This window comes from Protomyctophum bolini (assembly GCF_963924005.1).
Source record: "Protomyctophum bolini genome assembly, chromosome: 19".
Lineage (NCBI taxonomy): Eukaryota > Metazoa > Chordata > Actinopteri > Myctophiformes > Myctophidae > Protomyctophum > Protomyctophum bolini.
In genome coordinates, this window is record NC_137880.1 from 17,956,774 (window position 1) to 17,975,010 (window position 18,237).

The window sequence follows — 18,237 nt, forward strand, 5'->3', positions numbered from 1 at the left end:
CAAGGTGCCTTGGCTCAATGGTGTGGAGCGCTTGACCCAGTTGCCAGCTTCAGACAGTTGGCCGGTTCAAGTCCCATGTCATGACATCAAGGTGCTGGGAAGGACCATCGGGAGACGGTGCTCTCTCCCCCTGTTTCCTGAAAAGTAACGGTTGGGGGTTATGCCCACGGTCCAAAATGATGAGAAACGAGGATAACTTTTTTTTTCAAAATTTCAAAAAACATGGGCTATAACCTATCGTTTTTTTTCATTTATTCCGCAATTTCCATTTCCACAATTTCCATTTCCGCAATTTCCATTTCCGCAATTTCCACAATTTCCATTTCCGCAATTTCCGCAATTTCCATTTCCGCAATTTCCGAAATTTCCATTTCCGCAAATTCGCAATTTCCGCAATTCCCGCAATTTCCGCAATTACAATTTCCGCAACTTCCGCAATTTCCGCAATTTCCATTTCCGCAATTTCCGCAATTTCCATTTCCGCAATTTCCGCAATTTCCATTTCCGCAATTTCCGCAATTACCATTTCCGCAATTTCCGCAATTTTGCAATTTCCGCAATTTCCGCAATTTCCGCAATTTCCATTTCCGCAATTTCCGCAATTTGCGGAAATTGCGGAATAAATGGAAAAAAAAAAAAAAAAAACGATTGGTTAGAGTCCATGTTTTTTGAAATTTTGAAAAAAAAAATTATCCTCGTTTCTCATCATTTTGGACGGTGGGCTATAGCCTATATCGTACGGCATAACCCCCAACCGTTACTTTTCAGGAAACAGGGGGAGAGAGCACCGTCTCCCGATGGTCCTTCCCAGCACCTTGATGTCATGACATGGGACTTGAACCGGCCAACTGTCTGAAGCTGGCAACTGGGTCAAGCGCTCCACACCATTGAGCCAAGGCACCTTGGGGCATACAGCAGATGTCTCCTGGTGCTTTTGAGTTTTTATTTTTTATTCTAGCCTTGAAAAGTTCAAATTACTGCAGCATTGAGCTGTAGGAGGAACTCCCGATGGTCCTCCAGCACCTTGATGTCATGACATGGGACTTGAACCGGCCAACTGACTGTAGCAGTGGCATTGGGCCAAGCGCTCCACACCATTACGCCACGGCACCTTTGGGCATTCAGCAGATGTCTCCGGGTGCTTTTGAGTTTTTATTTTTTATTCTAGCCTTGAAAAGTTCAAATTACTGCAGCATTGAGCTGTAGGAGGAACTCCCGATGGTCCTCCAGCACCTTGATGTCATGACATGGGACTTGAACCGGCCAACTGACTGTAGCAGAGGCATCGGGCCAAGCGCTCCACACCATTACGCCACGGCACCTTTGGGCATTCAGCAGATGTCTCCGGGTGCTTTTGATTTTCTATTTGTTTTCTAGCCTTGAAAAGTTAAAAATACTGCAGCATTGAGCTGTAGGAGGAACAGGCCTTGAACATGGAATGTCTGTACTGAAACCCTGATGATTAGACCACTGCACCATCAGTCAGACACTCTCAGGCAAAGTCTCCTGGTAGTTTTGAAGTGATCTTTTGTTCTTTAGCCTTCAGTTAGTAAAGTTTAAATAACACAGCATCATATTAATCAGATCTTTCTTAGCGCTGTTGAGGTCTTCTTTTGTATGATAGTGTAACAGCCGGGAATCGAACCCTGGTCTCCCACGTGGAAAGCCAACATCTTAACCACTACGACAATTAGAGTTATCCTCGTTTCTCATCATTTTGGACCGTGTGCTATAGCCCATATCGTACGGCATACTATAGCGCGCCGTTTTTCATCATTTTTGAGGATTTGAAAAAAATGACGAAATGACAAAAACGATGGGTTATAGCCCATGTTTTTTGAAATTTTGAAAAAAAATGTTAGCCTCGTTTCTCATCATTTTGGACCGTGGGCTATAGCCCATATCGTACGGCATACTATAGCGCGCCGTTTTTCATCATTTTTGAGGATTTGAAAAAAATGACGAAATGACAAAAACGATGGGTTATAGCCCATGTTTTTTGAAATTTTGGAAAAAAAAGATAGCCTCGTTTCTCATCATTTTGGACCGTGGGCTATAGCCCATATCGTACGGCATACTATAGCGCGCCGTTTTTCATCATTTTTGAGGATTTGAAAAAAATGACGAAATGACAAAAACGATGGGTTATAGCCCATGTTTTTTGAAATTTTGAAAAAAAAAGTTAGCCTCGTTTCTCATCATTTTGGACCGTGGGCTATAGCCCATATCGTACGGCATACTATAGCGCGCCGTTTTTCATCATTTTTGAGGATTTGAAAAAATGACGAAATGACAAAAACGATGGGTTATAGCCCATGTTTTTTGAAATTTTGAAAAAAAAAGTTAGCCTCGTTTCTCATCATTTTGGACCGTGGGCTATAGCCCATATCGTACGGCATACTATAGCGCGCCGTTTTTCATCATTTTTGAGGATTTGAAAAAAATGACAAAATGACAAAAACGATGGGTTATAGCCCATGTTTTTTGAAATTTTGAAAAAAAAAGTTAGCCTCGTTTCTCATCATTTTGGACCGTGGGCTATAGCCCATATCGTACGGCATACTATAGCGCGCCGTTTTTCATCATTTTTGAGGATTTGAAAAAAATGACGAAATGACAAAAACGATGGGTTATAGCCCATGTTTTTTGAAATTTTGAAAAAAAAAGTTAGCCTCGTTTCTCATCATTTTGGACCGTGGGCTATAGCCCATATCGTACGGCATACTATAGCGCGCCGTTTTTCATCATTTTTGAGGATTTGAAAAAAATGACAAAATGACAAAAACGATGGGTTATAGCCCATGTTTTTTGAAATTTTGAAAAAAAAAGTTAGCCTCGTTTCTCATCATTTTGGACCGTGGGCTATAGCCCATATCGTACGGCATACTATAGCGCGCCGTTTTTCATCATTTTTGAGGATTTGAAAAAAATGACGAAATGACAAAAACGATGGGTTATAGCCCATGTTTTTTGAAATTTTGAAAAAAAAAGTTAGCCTCGTTTCTCATCATTTTGGACCGTGGGCTATAGCCCATATCGTACGGCATACTATAGCGCGCCGTTTTTCATCATTTTTGAGGATTTGAAAAAAATGACGAAATGACAAAAACGATGGGTTATAGCCCATGTTTTTTGAAATTTTGAAAAAAAAAGTTAGCCTCGTTTCTCATCATTTTGGACCGTGGGCTATAGCCCATATTGTACGGCATACTATAGCGCGCCGTTTTTCATCATTTTCGAGGATTTGAAAAAAATGACGAAATGACAAAAACGATGGGTTATAGCCCATGTTTTTTGAAATTTTGAAAAAAAAAGTTAGCCTCGTTTCTCATCATTTTGGACCGTGGGATATAGCCCATATCGTACGGCATACTGTAGCGCGCCGTTTTTCATCATTTTTAAGGATTTGAAAAAAATGACGAAATGACAAAAACGATGGGTTATAGCCCATGTTTTTTGAAATTTTGAAAAAAAAAGTTAGCCTCGTTTCTCATCATTTTGGACCGTGGGCTATAGCCCATATCGTACGGCATACTATAGGGCGCCGTTTTTCATCATTTTTGAGGATTTGAAAAAAAATGACGAAATGACAAAAACGATGGGTTATAGCCCATGTTTTTTGAAATTTTGAAAAAAAAAGTTAGCCTCGTTTCTCATCATTTTGGACCGTGGGCTATAGCCCATATCGTACGGCATACTATAGCGCGCCGTTTTTCATCATTTTTGAGGATTTGAAAAAAATGACGAAATGACAAAAACGATGGGTTATAGCCCATGTTTTTTGAAATTTTGAAAAAAAAAGTTAGCCTCGTTTCTCATCATTTTGGACCGTAGGCTATAGCCCATATCGTACGGCATACTATATCGCGCCGTTTTTCATCATTTTTGAGGATTTGAAAAAAATGACGAAATGACAAAATGATGGGTTATAGCCCATGTTTTTTGAAATTTTGAAAAAAAAAGTTAGCCTCGTTTCTCATCATTTTGGACCGTGGGCTATAGCCCATATCGTACGGCATACTATAGCGCGCCGTTTTTCATCATTTTTGAGGATTTGAAAAAAATGACGAAATGACAAAAACGATGGGTTATAGCCCATGTTTTTTGAAATTTTGAAAAAAAAAGTTAGCCTCGTTTCTCATCATTTTGGACCGTGGGCTATAGCCCATATCGTACGGCATACTATAGCGCGCCGTTTTTCATCATTTTTGAGGATTTGAAAAAAATGACGAAATGACAAAAACGATGGGTTATAGCCCATGTGTTACGGTGTCAAAATGTGTTGAACCCAAAATGCAGAGTCACGACTAACAAACAGCGGAGTAGTGTTCAAACACTAATTTATTAATTAAATGCAGAACAAAGGGCAGGCTAACAAAAAGGCAGAGGGTAAGCAATCCCAAAAATGCACACACAAAAAATAGGTACGAGCAAATTACCAGAGGTATTCAAGGCAGGGTCCAGAGGAACAGCGACACAGGTAAGCGCTCCAGGGTAGACATCATAACAACAATGTATGAACAGACAAAGTGTGAGTGCAATGAGTCCAGTTATAAATGGGGCAGGCTGATTGTCAAAGTGTTCACAGGTGGGATGACGAGGGGGTTGGAGACAGGTGAGTGAACTGACTGTGTGAGTGGAAGGGAAAGTAGGAGTGGCCAGGGCTGACATGGTCTGTGGAGGGACAGATCCTAACACCATGTTTTTTTGAAATTTTGAAAAAAAAAGTTAGCCTCGTTTCTCATCATTTTGGACCGTGGGCTATAGCCCATATCGTACGGCATACTATAGCGCGCCGTTTTTCATCATTTTTGAGGATTTGAAAAAAATGACGAAATGACAAAAACGATGGGTTATAGCCCATGTTTTTTGAAATTTTGGAAAAAAAAGTTAGCCTCGTTTCTCATCATTTTGGACCGTGGGCTATAGCCCATATCGTACGGCATACTATAGCGCGCCGTTTTTCATCATTTTTGAGGATTTGAAAAAAATGACGAAATGACAAAAACGATGGGTTATAGCCCATGTTTTTTGAAATTTTGAAAAAAAAGAGTTTGCCTCGTTTCTCATCATTTTGGACCGTGGGCTATAGCCCATATCGTACGGCATACTATAGCGCGCCGTTTTTCATCATTTTTGAGGATTTGAAAAAAATGACGAAATGACAAAAATGATGGGTTATAGCCCATGTTTTTTGAAATTTTGAAAAAAAAAGTTAGCCTCGTTTCTCATCATTTTGGACCGTGGGCTATAGCCCATATCGTACGGCATACTATAGCGTGCCGTTTTTCATCATTTTTGAGGATTTGAAAAAAATGACGAAATGACAAAAACGATGGGTTAAAGCCCATGTTTTTTGAAATTTTGAAAAAAAAAGTTAGCCTCGTTTCTCATCATTTTGGACCGTGGGCTATAGCCCATATCGTACGGCATACTATAGCGCGCCGTTTTTCATCATTTTTGAGGATTTGAAAAAAATGACGAAATGACAAAAACGATGGGTTATAGCCCATGTTTTTTGAAATTTTGAAAAAAAAAGTTAGCCTCGTTTCTCATCATTTTGGACCGTGGGCTATAGCCCATATCGTACGGCATACTATAGCGCGCCGTTTTTCATAATTTTCGAGGATTTGAAAAAAATGACGAAATGACAAAAACGATGGGTTATAGCCCATGTTTTTTGAAATTTTGAAAAAAAAAGTTAGCCTCGTTTCTCATCATTTTGGACCGTGGGCTATAGCCCATATCGTACGGCATACTGTAGCGCGCCGTTTTTCATCATTTTTAAGGATTTGAAAAAAATGACGAAATGACAAAAACGATGGGTTATAGCCCATGTTTTTTGAAATTTTGAAAAAAAAAGTTAGCCTCGTTTCTGATCATTTTGGACCGTGGGCTATAGCCCATATCGTACGGCATACTATAGCGCGCCGTTTTTCATCATTTTTGAGGATTTGAAAAAAATGACGAAATGACAAAAACGATGGGTTATAGCCCATGTTTTTTGAAATTTTGGAAAAAAAAGTTAGCCTCGTTTCTCATCATTTTGGACCGTGGGCTATAGCCCATATCGTACGGCATACTATAGCGCGGCGTTTTTCATCATTTTTGAGGATATGAAAAAAATGAAAAAATGAAAAAAAGAAATCCGCAATTTCCGCAATTCCGCAATTTGACAAAAACGATGGGTTATAGCCCATGTTTTTTGAAATTTTGGAAAAAAAAGTTATCCTCGTTTCTCATCATTTTGGACCGTGGGCTATAGCCCATATCGTACGGCATACTATAGCGCGCCGTTTTTCATCATTTTTGAGGATTTGAAAAAAATGACGAAATGACAAAAACGATGGGTTATAGCCCATGTTTTTTGAAATTTTGAAAAAAAAAGTTAGCCTCGTTTCTCATCATTTTGGACCGTGGGCTATAGCCCATATCGTACGGCATACTATAGCGTGCCGTTTTTCATCATTTTTGAGGATTTGAAAAAAATGACGAAATGACAAAAACGATGGGTTATAGCCCATGTTTTTAGAAATTTTGAAAAAAAAAGTTAGCCTCGTTTCTCATCATTTTGGACCGTGGGCTATAGCCCATATCGTACGGCATACTATAGCGCGCCGTTTTTCATCATTTTTGAGGATTTGAAAAAAATGACGAAATGACAAAAACGATGGGTTATAGCCCATGTTTTTTGAAATTTTGAAAAAAAAAGTTAGCCTCGTTTCTCATCATTTTGGACCGTGGGCTATAGCCCATATCGTACGGCATACTATAGCGCGCCGTTTTTCATAATTTTCGAGGATTTGAAAAAAATGACGAAATGACAAAAACGATGGGTTATAGCCCATGTTTTTTGAAATTTTGAAAAAAAAAGTTAGCCTCGTTTCTCATCATTTTGGACCGTGGGCTATAGCCCATATCGTACGGCATACTGTAGCGCGCCGTTTTTCATCATTTTTAAGGATTTGAAAAAAATGACGAAATGACAAAAACGATGGGTTATAGCCCATGTTTTTTGAAATTTTGAAAAAAAAAGTTAGCCTCGTTTCTGATCATTTTGGACCGTGGGCTATAGCCCATATCGTACGGCATACTATAGCGCGCCGTTTTTCATCATTTTTGAGGATTTGAAAAAAATGACGAAATGACAAAAACGATGGGTTATAGCCCATGTTTTTTGAAATTTTGGAAAAAAAAGTTAGCCTCGTTTCTCATCATTTTGGACCGTGGGCTATAGCCCATATCGTACGGCATACTATAGCGCGGCGTTTTTCATCATTTTTGAGGATATGAAAAAAATGAAAAAATGAAAAAAAGAAATCCGCAATTTCCGCAATTCCGCAATTTGACAAAAACGATGGGTTATAGCCCATGTTTTTTGAAATTTTGGAAAAAAAAGTTAGCCTCGTTTCTCATCATTTTGGACCGTGGGCTATAGCCCATATCGTACGGCATACTATAGCGCGCCGTTTTTCATCATTTTTGAGGATTTGAAAAAAATGACGAAATGACAAAAACGATGGGTTATAGCCCATGTTTTTTGAAATTTTGAAAAAAAAAGTTAGCCTCGTTTCTCATCATTTTGGACCGTGGGCTATAGCCCATATCGTACGGCATACTATAGCGTGCCGTTTTTCATCATTTTTGAGGATTTGAAAAAAATGACGAAATGACAAAAACGATGGGTTATAGCCCATGTTTTTAGAAATTTTGAAAAAAAAAGTTAGCCTCGTTTCTCATCATTTTGGACCGTGGGCTATAGCCCATATCGTACGGCATACTATAGCGCGCCGTTTTTCATCATTTTTGAGGATTTGAAAAAAATGACGAAATGACAAAAACGATGGGTTATAGCCCATGTTTTTTGAAATGTTGAAAAAAAAAGTTAGCCTCGTTTCTCATCATTTTGGACCGTGGGCTATAGCCCATATCGTACGGCATACTATAGCGCGCCGTTTTTCATCATTTTTGAGGATTTGAAAAAAATGACGAAATGACAAAAACGATGGGTTATAGCCCATGTTTTTTGAAATTTTGAAAAAAAAAGTTAGCCTCGTTTCTCATCATTTTGGACCGTGGGCTATAGCCCATATTGTACGGCATACTATAGCGCGCCGTTTTTCATCATTTTCGAGGATTTGAAAAAAATGACGAAATGACAAAAACGATGGGTTATAGCCCATGTTTTTTGAAATTTTGAAAAAAAAAGTTAGCCTCGTTTCTCATCATTTTGGACCGTGGGATATAGCCCATATCGTACGGCATACTGTAGCGCGCCGTTTTTCATCATTTTTAAGGATTTGAAAAAAATGACGAAATGACAAAAACGATGGGTTATAGCCCATGTTTTTTGAAATTTTGAAAAAAAAAGTTAGCCTCGTTTCTCATCATTTTGGACCGTGGGCTATAGCCCATATCGTACGGCATACTATAGCGCGCCGTTTTTCATCATTTTTGAGGATTTGAAAAAAAATGACGAAATGACAAAAACGATGGGTTATAGCCCATGTTTTTTGAAATTTTGAAAAAAAAAGTTAGCCTCGTTTCTCATCATTTTGGACCGTGGGCTATAGCCCATATCGTACGGCATACTATAGCGCGCCGTTTTTCATCATTTTTGAGGATTTGAAAAAAATGACGAAATGACAAAAACGATGGGTTATAGCCCATGTTTTTTGAAATTTTGAAAAAAAAAGTTAGCCTCGTTTCTCATCATTTTGGACCGTGGGCTATAGCCCATATCGTACGGCATACTATAGCGCGCCGTTTTTCATCATTTTTGAGGATTTGAAAAAAATGACGAAATGACAAAAACGATGGGTTATAGCCCATGTTTTTTGAAATTTTGAAAAAAAAAGTTAGCCTCGTTTCTCATCATTTTGGACCGTAGGCTATAGCCCATATCGTACGGTATACTATATCGCGCCGTTTTTCATCATTTTTGAGGATTTGAAAAAAATGACGAAATGACAAAATGATGGGTTATAGCCCATGTTTTTTGAAATTTTGAAAAAAAAGGTTAGCCTCGTTTCTCATCATTTTGGACCGTGGGCTATAGCCCATATCGTACGGCATACTATAGCGCGCCGTTTTTCATCATTTTTGAGGATTTGAAAAAAATGACGAAATGACAAAAACGATGGGTTATAGCCCATGTTTTTTGAAATTTTGAAAAAAAAAGTTAGCCTCGTTTCTCATCATTTTGGACCGTGGGCTATAGCCCATATCGTATGGCATACTATAGCGCGCCGTTTTTCATCATTTTTGAGGATTTGAAAAAAATGACGAAATGACAAAATGATGGGTTATAGCCCATGTTTTTTGAAATTTTGAAAAAAAAGGTTAGCCTCGTTTCTCATCATTTTGGACCGTGGGCTATAGCCCATATCGTACGGCATACTATAGCGCGCCGTTTTTCATCATTTTTGAGGATTTGAAAAAAATGACGAAATGACAAAAACGATGGGTTATAGCCCATGTTTTTTGAAATTTTGAAAAAAAAAGTTAGCCTCGTTTCTCATCATTTTGGACCGTGGGCTATAGCCCATATCGTATGGCATACTATAGCGCGCCGTTTTTCATCATTTTTGAGGATTTGAAAAAAATGACGAAATGACAAAAACGATTGGTTATAGCCCATGTTTTTTGAAATTTTGAAAAAAAAAGTTAGCCTCGTTTCTCATCATTTTGGACCGTGGGCTATAGCCCATATCGTACGGCATACTGTAGCGCGCCGTTTTTCATCATTTTTAAGGATTTGAAAAAAATGACGAAATGACAAAAACGATGGGTTATAGCCCATGTTTTTTGAAATTTTGAAAAAAAAAGTTAGCCTCGTTTCTCATCATTTTGGACCGTGGGCTATAGCCCATATCGTACGGCATACTATAGCGCGCCGTTTTTCATCCTTTTTGAGGATTTGAAAAAAATGACGAAATGACAAAAACGATGGGTTATAGCCCATGTTTTTTGAAATTTTGAAAAAAAAAGTTAGCCTCGTTTCTCATCATTTTGGACCGTGGGCTATAGCCCATATCGTACGGCATACTATAGCGCGCCGTTTTTCATCATTTTTGAGGATTTGAAAAAAATGACGAAATGACAAAAACGATGGGTTATAGCCCATGTTTTTTGAAATTTTGAAAAAAAAAGTTAGCCTCGTTTCTCATCATTTTGGACCGTGGGCTATAGCCCATATCGTACGGCATACTATAGCGTGCCGTTTTTCATCATTTTTGAGGATTTGAAAAAAATGACGAAATGACAAAAACGATGGGTTATAGCCCATGTTTTTAGAAATTTTGAAAAAAAAAGTTAGCCTCGTTTCTCATCATTTTGGACCGTGGGCTATAGCCCATATCGTACGGCATACTATAGCGCGCCGTTTTTCATCATTTTTGAGGATTTGAAAAAAATGACGAAATGACAAAAACGATGGGTTATAGCCCATGTTTTTTGAAATGTTGAAAAAAAAAGTTAGCCTCGTTTCTCATCATTTTGGACCGTGGGCTATAGCCCATATCGTACGGCATACTATAGCGCGCCGTTTTTCATCATTTTTGAGGATTTGAAAAAAATGACGAAATGACAAAAACGATGGGTTATAGCCCATGTTTTTTGAAATTTTGAAAAAAAAAGTTAGCCTCGTTTCTCATCATTTTGGACCGTGGGCTATAGCCCATATTGTACGGCATACTATAGCGCGCCGTTTTTCATCATTTTCGAGGATTTGAAAAAAATGACGAAATGACAAAAACGATGGGTTATAGCCCATGTTTTTTGAAATTTTGAAAAAAAAAGTTAGCCTCGTTTCTCATCATTTTGGACCGTGGGATATAGCCCATATCGTACGGCATACTGTAGCGCGCCGTTTTTCATCATTTTTAAGGATTTGAAAAAAATGACGAAATGACAAAAACGATGGGTTATAGCCCATGTTTTTTGAAATTTTGAAAAAAAAAGTTAGCCTCGTTTCTCATCATTTTGGACCGTGGGCTATAGCCCATATCGTACGGCATACTATAGCGCGCCGTTTTTCATCATTTTTGAGGATTTGAAAAAAAATGACGAAATGACAAAAACGATGGGTTATAGCCCATGTTTTTTGAAATTTTGAAAAAAAAAGTTAGCCTCGTTTCTCATCATTTTGGACCGTGGGCTATAGCCCATATCGTACGGCATACTATAGCGCGCCGTTTTTCATCATTTTTGAGGATTTGAAAAAAATGACGAAATGACAAAAACGATGGGTTATAGCCCATGTTTTTTGAAATTTTGAAAAAAAAAGTTAGCCTCGTTTCTCATCATTTTGGACCGTGGGCTATAGCCCATATCGTACGGCATACTATAGCGCGCCGTTTTTCATCATTTTTGAGGATTTGAAAAAAATGACGAAATGACAAAAACGATGGGTTATAGCCCATGTTTTTTGAAATTTTGAAAAAAAAAGTTAGCCTCGTTTCTCATCATTTTGGACCGTAGGCTATAGCCCATATCGTACGGCATACTATATCGCGCCGTTTTTCATCATTTTTGAGGATTTGAAAAAAATGACGAAATGACAAAATGATGGGTTATAGCCCATGTTTTTTGAAATTTTGAAAAAAAAGGTTAGCCTCGTTTCTCATCATTTTGGACCGTGGGCTATAGCCCATATCGTACGGCATACTATAGCGCGCCGTTTTTCATCATTTTTGAGGATTTGAAAAAAATGACGAAATGACAAAAACGATGGGTTATAGCCCATGTTTTTTGAAATTTTGAAAAAAAAAGTTAGCCTCGTTTCTCATCATTTTGGACCGTGGGCTATAGCCCATATCGTATGGCATACTATAGCGCGCCGTTTTTCATCATTTTTGAGGATTTGAAAAAAATGACGAAATGACAAAAACGATTGGTTATAGCCCATGTTTTTTGAAATTTTGAAAAAAAAAGTTAGCCTCGTTTCTCATCATTTTGGACCGTGGGCTATAGCCCATATCGTACGGCATACTGTAGCGCGCCGTTTTTCATCATTTTTAAGGATTTGAAAAAAATGACGAAATGACAAAAACGATGGGTTATAGCCCATGTTTTTTGAAATTTTGAAAAAAAAAGTTAGCCTCGTTTCTCATCATTTTGGACCGTGGGCTATAGCCCATATCGTACGGCATACTATAGCGCGCCGTTTTTCATCCTTTTTGAGGATTTGAAAAAAATGACGAAATGACAAAAACGATGGGTTATAGCCCATGTTTTTTGAAATTTTGAAAAAAAAAGTTAGCCTCGTTTCTCATCATTTTGGACCGTGGGCTATAGCCCATATCGTACGGCATACTATAGCGCGCCGTTTTTCATCATTTTTGAGGATTTGAAAAAAATGACAAAATGACAAAAACGATGGGTTATAGCCCATGTGTTACGGTGTCAAAATGTGTTGAACCCAAAATGCAGAGTCACGACTAACAAACAGCGGAGTAGTGTTCAAACACTAATTTATTAATTAAATGCAGAACAAAGGGCAGGCTAACAAAAAGGCAGAGGGTAAGCAATCCCAAAAATGCACACACAAAAAATAGGTACGAGCAAATTACCAGAGGTATTCAAGGCAGGGTCCAGAGGAACAGCGACACAGGTAAGCGCTCCAGGGTAGACATCATAACAACAATGTATGAACAGACAAAGTGTGAGTGCAATGAGTCCAGTTATAAATGGGGCAGGCTGATTGTCAAAGTGTTCACAGGTGGGATGACGAGGGGGTTGGAGACAGGTGAGTGAACTGACTGTGTGAGTGGAAGGGAAAGTAGGAGTGGCCAGGGCTGACATGGTCTGTGGAGGGACAGATCCTAACACCATGTTTTTTGAAATTTTGAAAAAAAAAGTTAGCCTCGTTTCTCATCATTTTGGACCGTGGGCTATAGCCCATATCGTACGGCATACTATAGCGCGCCGTTTTTCATCATTTTTGAGGATTTGAAAAAAATGACGAAATGACAAAAACGATGGGTTATAGCCCATGTTTTTTGAAATTTTGAAAAAAAAAGTTAGCCTCGTTTCTCATCATTTTGGACCGTGGGCTATAGCCCATATCGTACGGCATACTATAGTGCGCCGTTTTTCATCATTTTTGAAGATTTGAAAAAAATGACGAAATGACAAAAACGATGGGTTATAGCCCATGTTTTTTTAAATTTTGAAAAAAAAAGTTTTCCTCGTTTCTCACCATTTTGGACCATGGGCTATAGCCCATATCGTACGGCATACTATAGCGCGCCGTTTTTCATCATTTTTGAGGATTTGAAAAAAATGAAAAAAACGATGGGTTATAGCCCATGTTTTTTGAAATTTTGGAAAAAAAAAACTTATCCTCGTTTCTCATCATTTTGGACCATGGGCTATAGCCCATATCGTTCTAGTCAGGGTTCTAGTCTCCTGAAGAACATTTTCACTGTCCATCTAAATTCTAAAAGGCTGGTTAAATGAGACATGGGCTATAACCCATCGTTTTTTTCATATTTTCATTATTTTCAAATCCTCAAAAACGATGAAAAGCGGCGTGCTATAGTATGCCGTACGATATGGGCTATAGCCCATGGTCCAAAATGATGAGAAATGAGGATAACTCAAATTGTCGTAGTGGTTAAGATGTTGGCTTTCCACGTGGGAGACCAGGGTTCGATTCCCGGCTGTTACACTATCATACAAAAGAAGACCTCAACATGATGCTGTGTTATTTAAACTTTACTAACTGAAGGCTAACGAACAAAAGATCACTTCAAAATTACCAGGAGACTTTGCCTGAGAGTGTCTGACTGATGGTGCAGTGGTCTAATCATCAGGGTTTCAGTACAGACATTCCATGTTCAAGGCCTGTTCCTCCTACAGCTCAATGCTGCAGTATTTTGAACTTTTCAAGGCTAGAAAAAAAATAGAAACTCAAAAGCACCCGGAGACATCTGCTGAATGCCCAAAGGTGCCGTGGCGTAATGGTGTGGAGCGCTTGGCCCGATGCCTCTGCTACAGTCAGTTGGCCGGTTCAAGTCCCATGTCATGACATCAAGGTGCTGGAGGACCATCGGGAGTTCCTCCTACAGCTCAATGCTGCAGTAATTTGAACTTTTCAAGGCTAGAATAAAAAATAAAAACTCAAAAGCACCCGGAGACATCTGCTGAATGCCCAAAGGTGCCGTGGCGTAATGGTGTGGAGCGCTTGGCCCAATACCACTGCTACAGTCAGTTGGCCGGTTCAAGTCACATGTCATGACATCAAGGTGCTGGAGGACCATCGGGAGTTCCTCCTACAGCTCAATGCTGCAGTAATTTGAACTTTTCAAGGCTAGAATAAAAAATAAAAACTCAAAAGCACCAGGAGACATCTGCTGTATGCCCCAAGGTGCCTTGGCTCAATGGTGTGGAGCGCTTGACCCAGTTGCCAGCTTCAGACAGTTGGCCGGTTCAAGTCCCATGTCATGACATCAAGGTGCTGGGAAGGACCATCGGGAGACGGTGCTCTCTCCCCCTGTTTCCTGAAAAGTAACGGTTGGGGGTTATGCCGTACGATATAGGCTATAGCCCACGGTCCAAAATGATGAGAAACGAGGATAACTTTTTTTTTCAAAATTTCAAAAAACATGGGCTATAACCTATCGTTTTTTTTCATTTATTCCGCAATTTCCGCAATTTCCATTTCCACAATTTCCATTTCCGCAATTTCCATTTCCGCAATTTCCACAATTTCCATTTCCGCAATTTCCGCAATTTCCATTTCCGCAATTTCCGCAATTTCCATTTCCGCAAATTCGCAATTTCCGCAATGTCCGCAATTTCCGCAATTCCCGCAATTTCCGCAATTACAATTTCCGCAACTTCCGCAATTTCCGCAATTTCCATTTCCGCAATTTCCGCAATTTCCATTTCCGCAATTTCCGCAATTTGCGGAAATTGCGGAATAAATGGGAAAAAAAAAAACGATGGGTTATAGTCCATGTTTTTTGAAATTTTGAAAAAAAAAATTATCCTCGTTTCTCATCATTTTGGACGGTGGGCTATAGCCTATATCGTACGGCATAACCCCCAACCGTTACTTTTCAGGAAACAGGGGGAGAGAGCACCGTCTCCCGATGGTCCTTCCCAGCACCTTGATGTCATGACATGGGACTTGAACCGGCCAACTGTCTGAAGCTGGCAACTGGGTCAAGCGCTCCACACCATTGAGCCAAGGCACCTTGGGGCATACAGCAGATGTCTCCTGGTGCTTTTGAGTTTTTATTTTTTATTCTAGCCTTGAAAAGTTCAAATTACTGCAGCATTGAGCTGTTGGAGGAACTCCCGATGGTCCTCCAGCACCTTGATGTCATGACATGGGACTTGAACCGGCCAACTGACTGTAGCAGTGGCATTGGGCCAAGCGCTCCACACCATTACGCCACGGCACCTTTGGGCATTCAGCAGATGTCTCCGGGTGCTTTTGAGTTTTTATTTTTTATTCTAGCCTTGAAAAGTTCAAATTACTGCAGCATTGAGCTGTAGGAGGAACTCCCGATGGTCCTCCAGCACCTTGATGTCATGACATGGGACTTGAACCGGCCAACTGACTGTAGCAGAGGCATCGGGCCAAGCGCTCCACACCATTACGCCACGGCACCTTTGGGCATTCAGCAGATGTCTCCGGGTGCTTTTGATTTTCTATTTGTTTTCTAGCCTTGAAAAGTTAAAAATACTGCAGCATTGAGCTGTAGGAGGAACAGGCCTTGAACATGGAATGTCTGTACTGAAACCCTGATGATTAGACCACTGCACCATCAGTCAGACACTCTCAGGCAAAGTCTCCTGGTAGTTTTGAAGTGATCTTTTGTTCTTTAGCCTTCAGTTAGTAAAGTTTAAATAACACAGCATCATATTAATCAGATCTTTCTTAGCGCTGTTGAGGTCTTCTTTTGTATGATAGTGTAACAGCCGGGAATCGAACCCTGGTCTCCCACGTGGAAAGCCAACATCTTAACCACTACGACAATTAGAGTTATCCTCGTTTCTCATCATTTTGGACCGTGTGCTATAGCCCATATCGTACGGCATACTATAGCGCGCCGTTTTTCATCATTTTTGAGGATTTGAAAAAAATGACGAAATGACAAAAACGATGGGTTATAGCCCATGTTTTTTGAAATTTTGAAAAAAAATGTTAGCCTCGTTTCTCATCATTTTGGACCGTGGGCTATAGCCCATATCGTACGGCATACTATAGCGCGCCGTTTTTCATCATTTTTGAGGATTTGAAAAAAATGACGAAATGACAAAAACGATGGGTTATAGCCCATGTTTTTTGAAATTTTGGAAAAAAAAGATAGCCTCGTTTCTCATCATTTTGGACCGTGGGCTATAGCCCATATCGTACGGCATACTATAGCGCGCCGTTTTTCATCATTTTTGAGGATTTGAAAAAAATGACGAAATGACAAAAACGATGGGTTATAGCCCATGTTTTTTGAAATTTTGAAAAAAAAAGTTAGCCTCGTTTCTCATCATTTTGGACCGTGGGCTATAGCCCATATCGTACGGCATACTATAGCGCGCCGTTTTTCATCATTTTTGAGGATTTGAAAAAATGACGAAATGACAAAAACGATGGGTTATAGCCCATGTTTTTTGAAATTTTGAAAAAAAAAGTTAGCCTCGTTTCTCATCATTTTGGACCGTGGGCTATAGCCCATATCGTACGGCATACTATAGCGCGCCGTTTTTCATCATTTTTGAGGATTTGAAAAAAATGACAAAATGACAAAAACGATGGGTTATAGCCCATGTTTTTTGAAATTTTGAAAAAAAAAGTTAGCCTTGTTTGTCATCATTTTGGACCGTGGGCTATAGCCCATATCGTACGGCATACTATAGCGCGCCGTTTTTCATCATTTTTGAGGATTTGAAAAAAATGACGAAATGACAAAAACGATGGGTTATAGCCCATGTTTTTTGAAATTTTGAAAAAAAAAGTTAGCCTCGTTTCTCATCATTTTGGACCGTGGGCTATAGCCCATATCGTACGGCATACTATAGCGCGCCGTTTTTCATCATTTTTGAGGATTTGAAAAAAATGACAAAATGACAAAAACGATGGGTTATAGCCCATGTTTTTTGAAATTTTGAAAAAAAAAGTTAGCCTCGTTTCTCATCATTTTGGACCGTGGGCTATAGCCCATATCGTACGGCATACTATAGCGCGCCGTTTTTCATCATTTTTGAGGATTTGAAAAAAATGACGAAATGACAAAAACGATGGGTTATAGCCCATGTTTTTTGAAATTTTGAAAAAAAAAGTTAGCCTCGTTTCTCATCATTTTGGACCGTGGGCTATAGCCCATATCGTACGGCATACTATAGCGCGCCGTTTTTCATCATTTTTGAGGATTTGAAAAAAATGACGAAATGACAAAAACGATGGGTTATAGCCCATGTTTTTTGAAATTTTGAAAAAAAAAGTTAGCCTCGTTTCTCATCATTTTGGACCGTGGGCTATAGCCCATATTGTACGGCATACTATAGCGCGCCGTTTTTCATCATTTTCGAGGATTTGAAAAAAATGACGAAATGACAAAAACGATGGGTTATAGCCCATGTTTTTTGAAATTTTGAAAAAAAAAGTTAGCCTCGTTTCTCATCATTTTGGACCGTGGGATATAGCCCATATCGTACGGCATACTGTAGCGCGCCGTTTTTCATCATTTTTAAGGATTTGAAAAAAATGACGAAATGACAAAAACGATGGGTTATAGCCCATGTTTTTTGAAATTTTGAAAAAAAAAGTTAGCCTCGTTTCTCATCATTTTGGACCGTGGGCTATAGCCCATATCGTACGGCATACTATAGCGCGCCGTTTTTCATCATTTTTGAGGATTTGAAAAAAAATGACGAAATGACAAAAACGATGGGTTATAGCCCATGTTTTTTGAAATTTTGAAAAAAAAAGTTAGCCTCGTTTCTCATCATTTTGGACCGTGGGCTATAGCCCATATCGTACGGCATACTATAGCGCGCCGTTTTTCATCATTTTTGAGGATTTGAAAAAAATGACGAAATGACAAAAACGATGGGTTATAGCCCATGTTTTTTGAAATTTTGAAAAAAAAAGTTAGCCTCGTTTCTCATCATTTTGGACCGTAGGCTATAGCCCATATCGTACGGCATACTATATCGCGCCGTTTTTCATCATTTTTGAGGATTTGAAAAAAATGACGAAATGACAAAATGATGGGTTATAGCCCA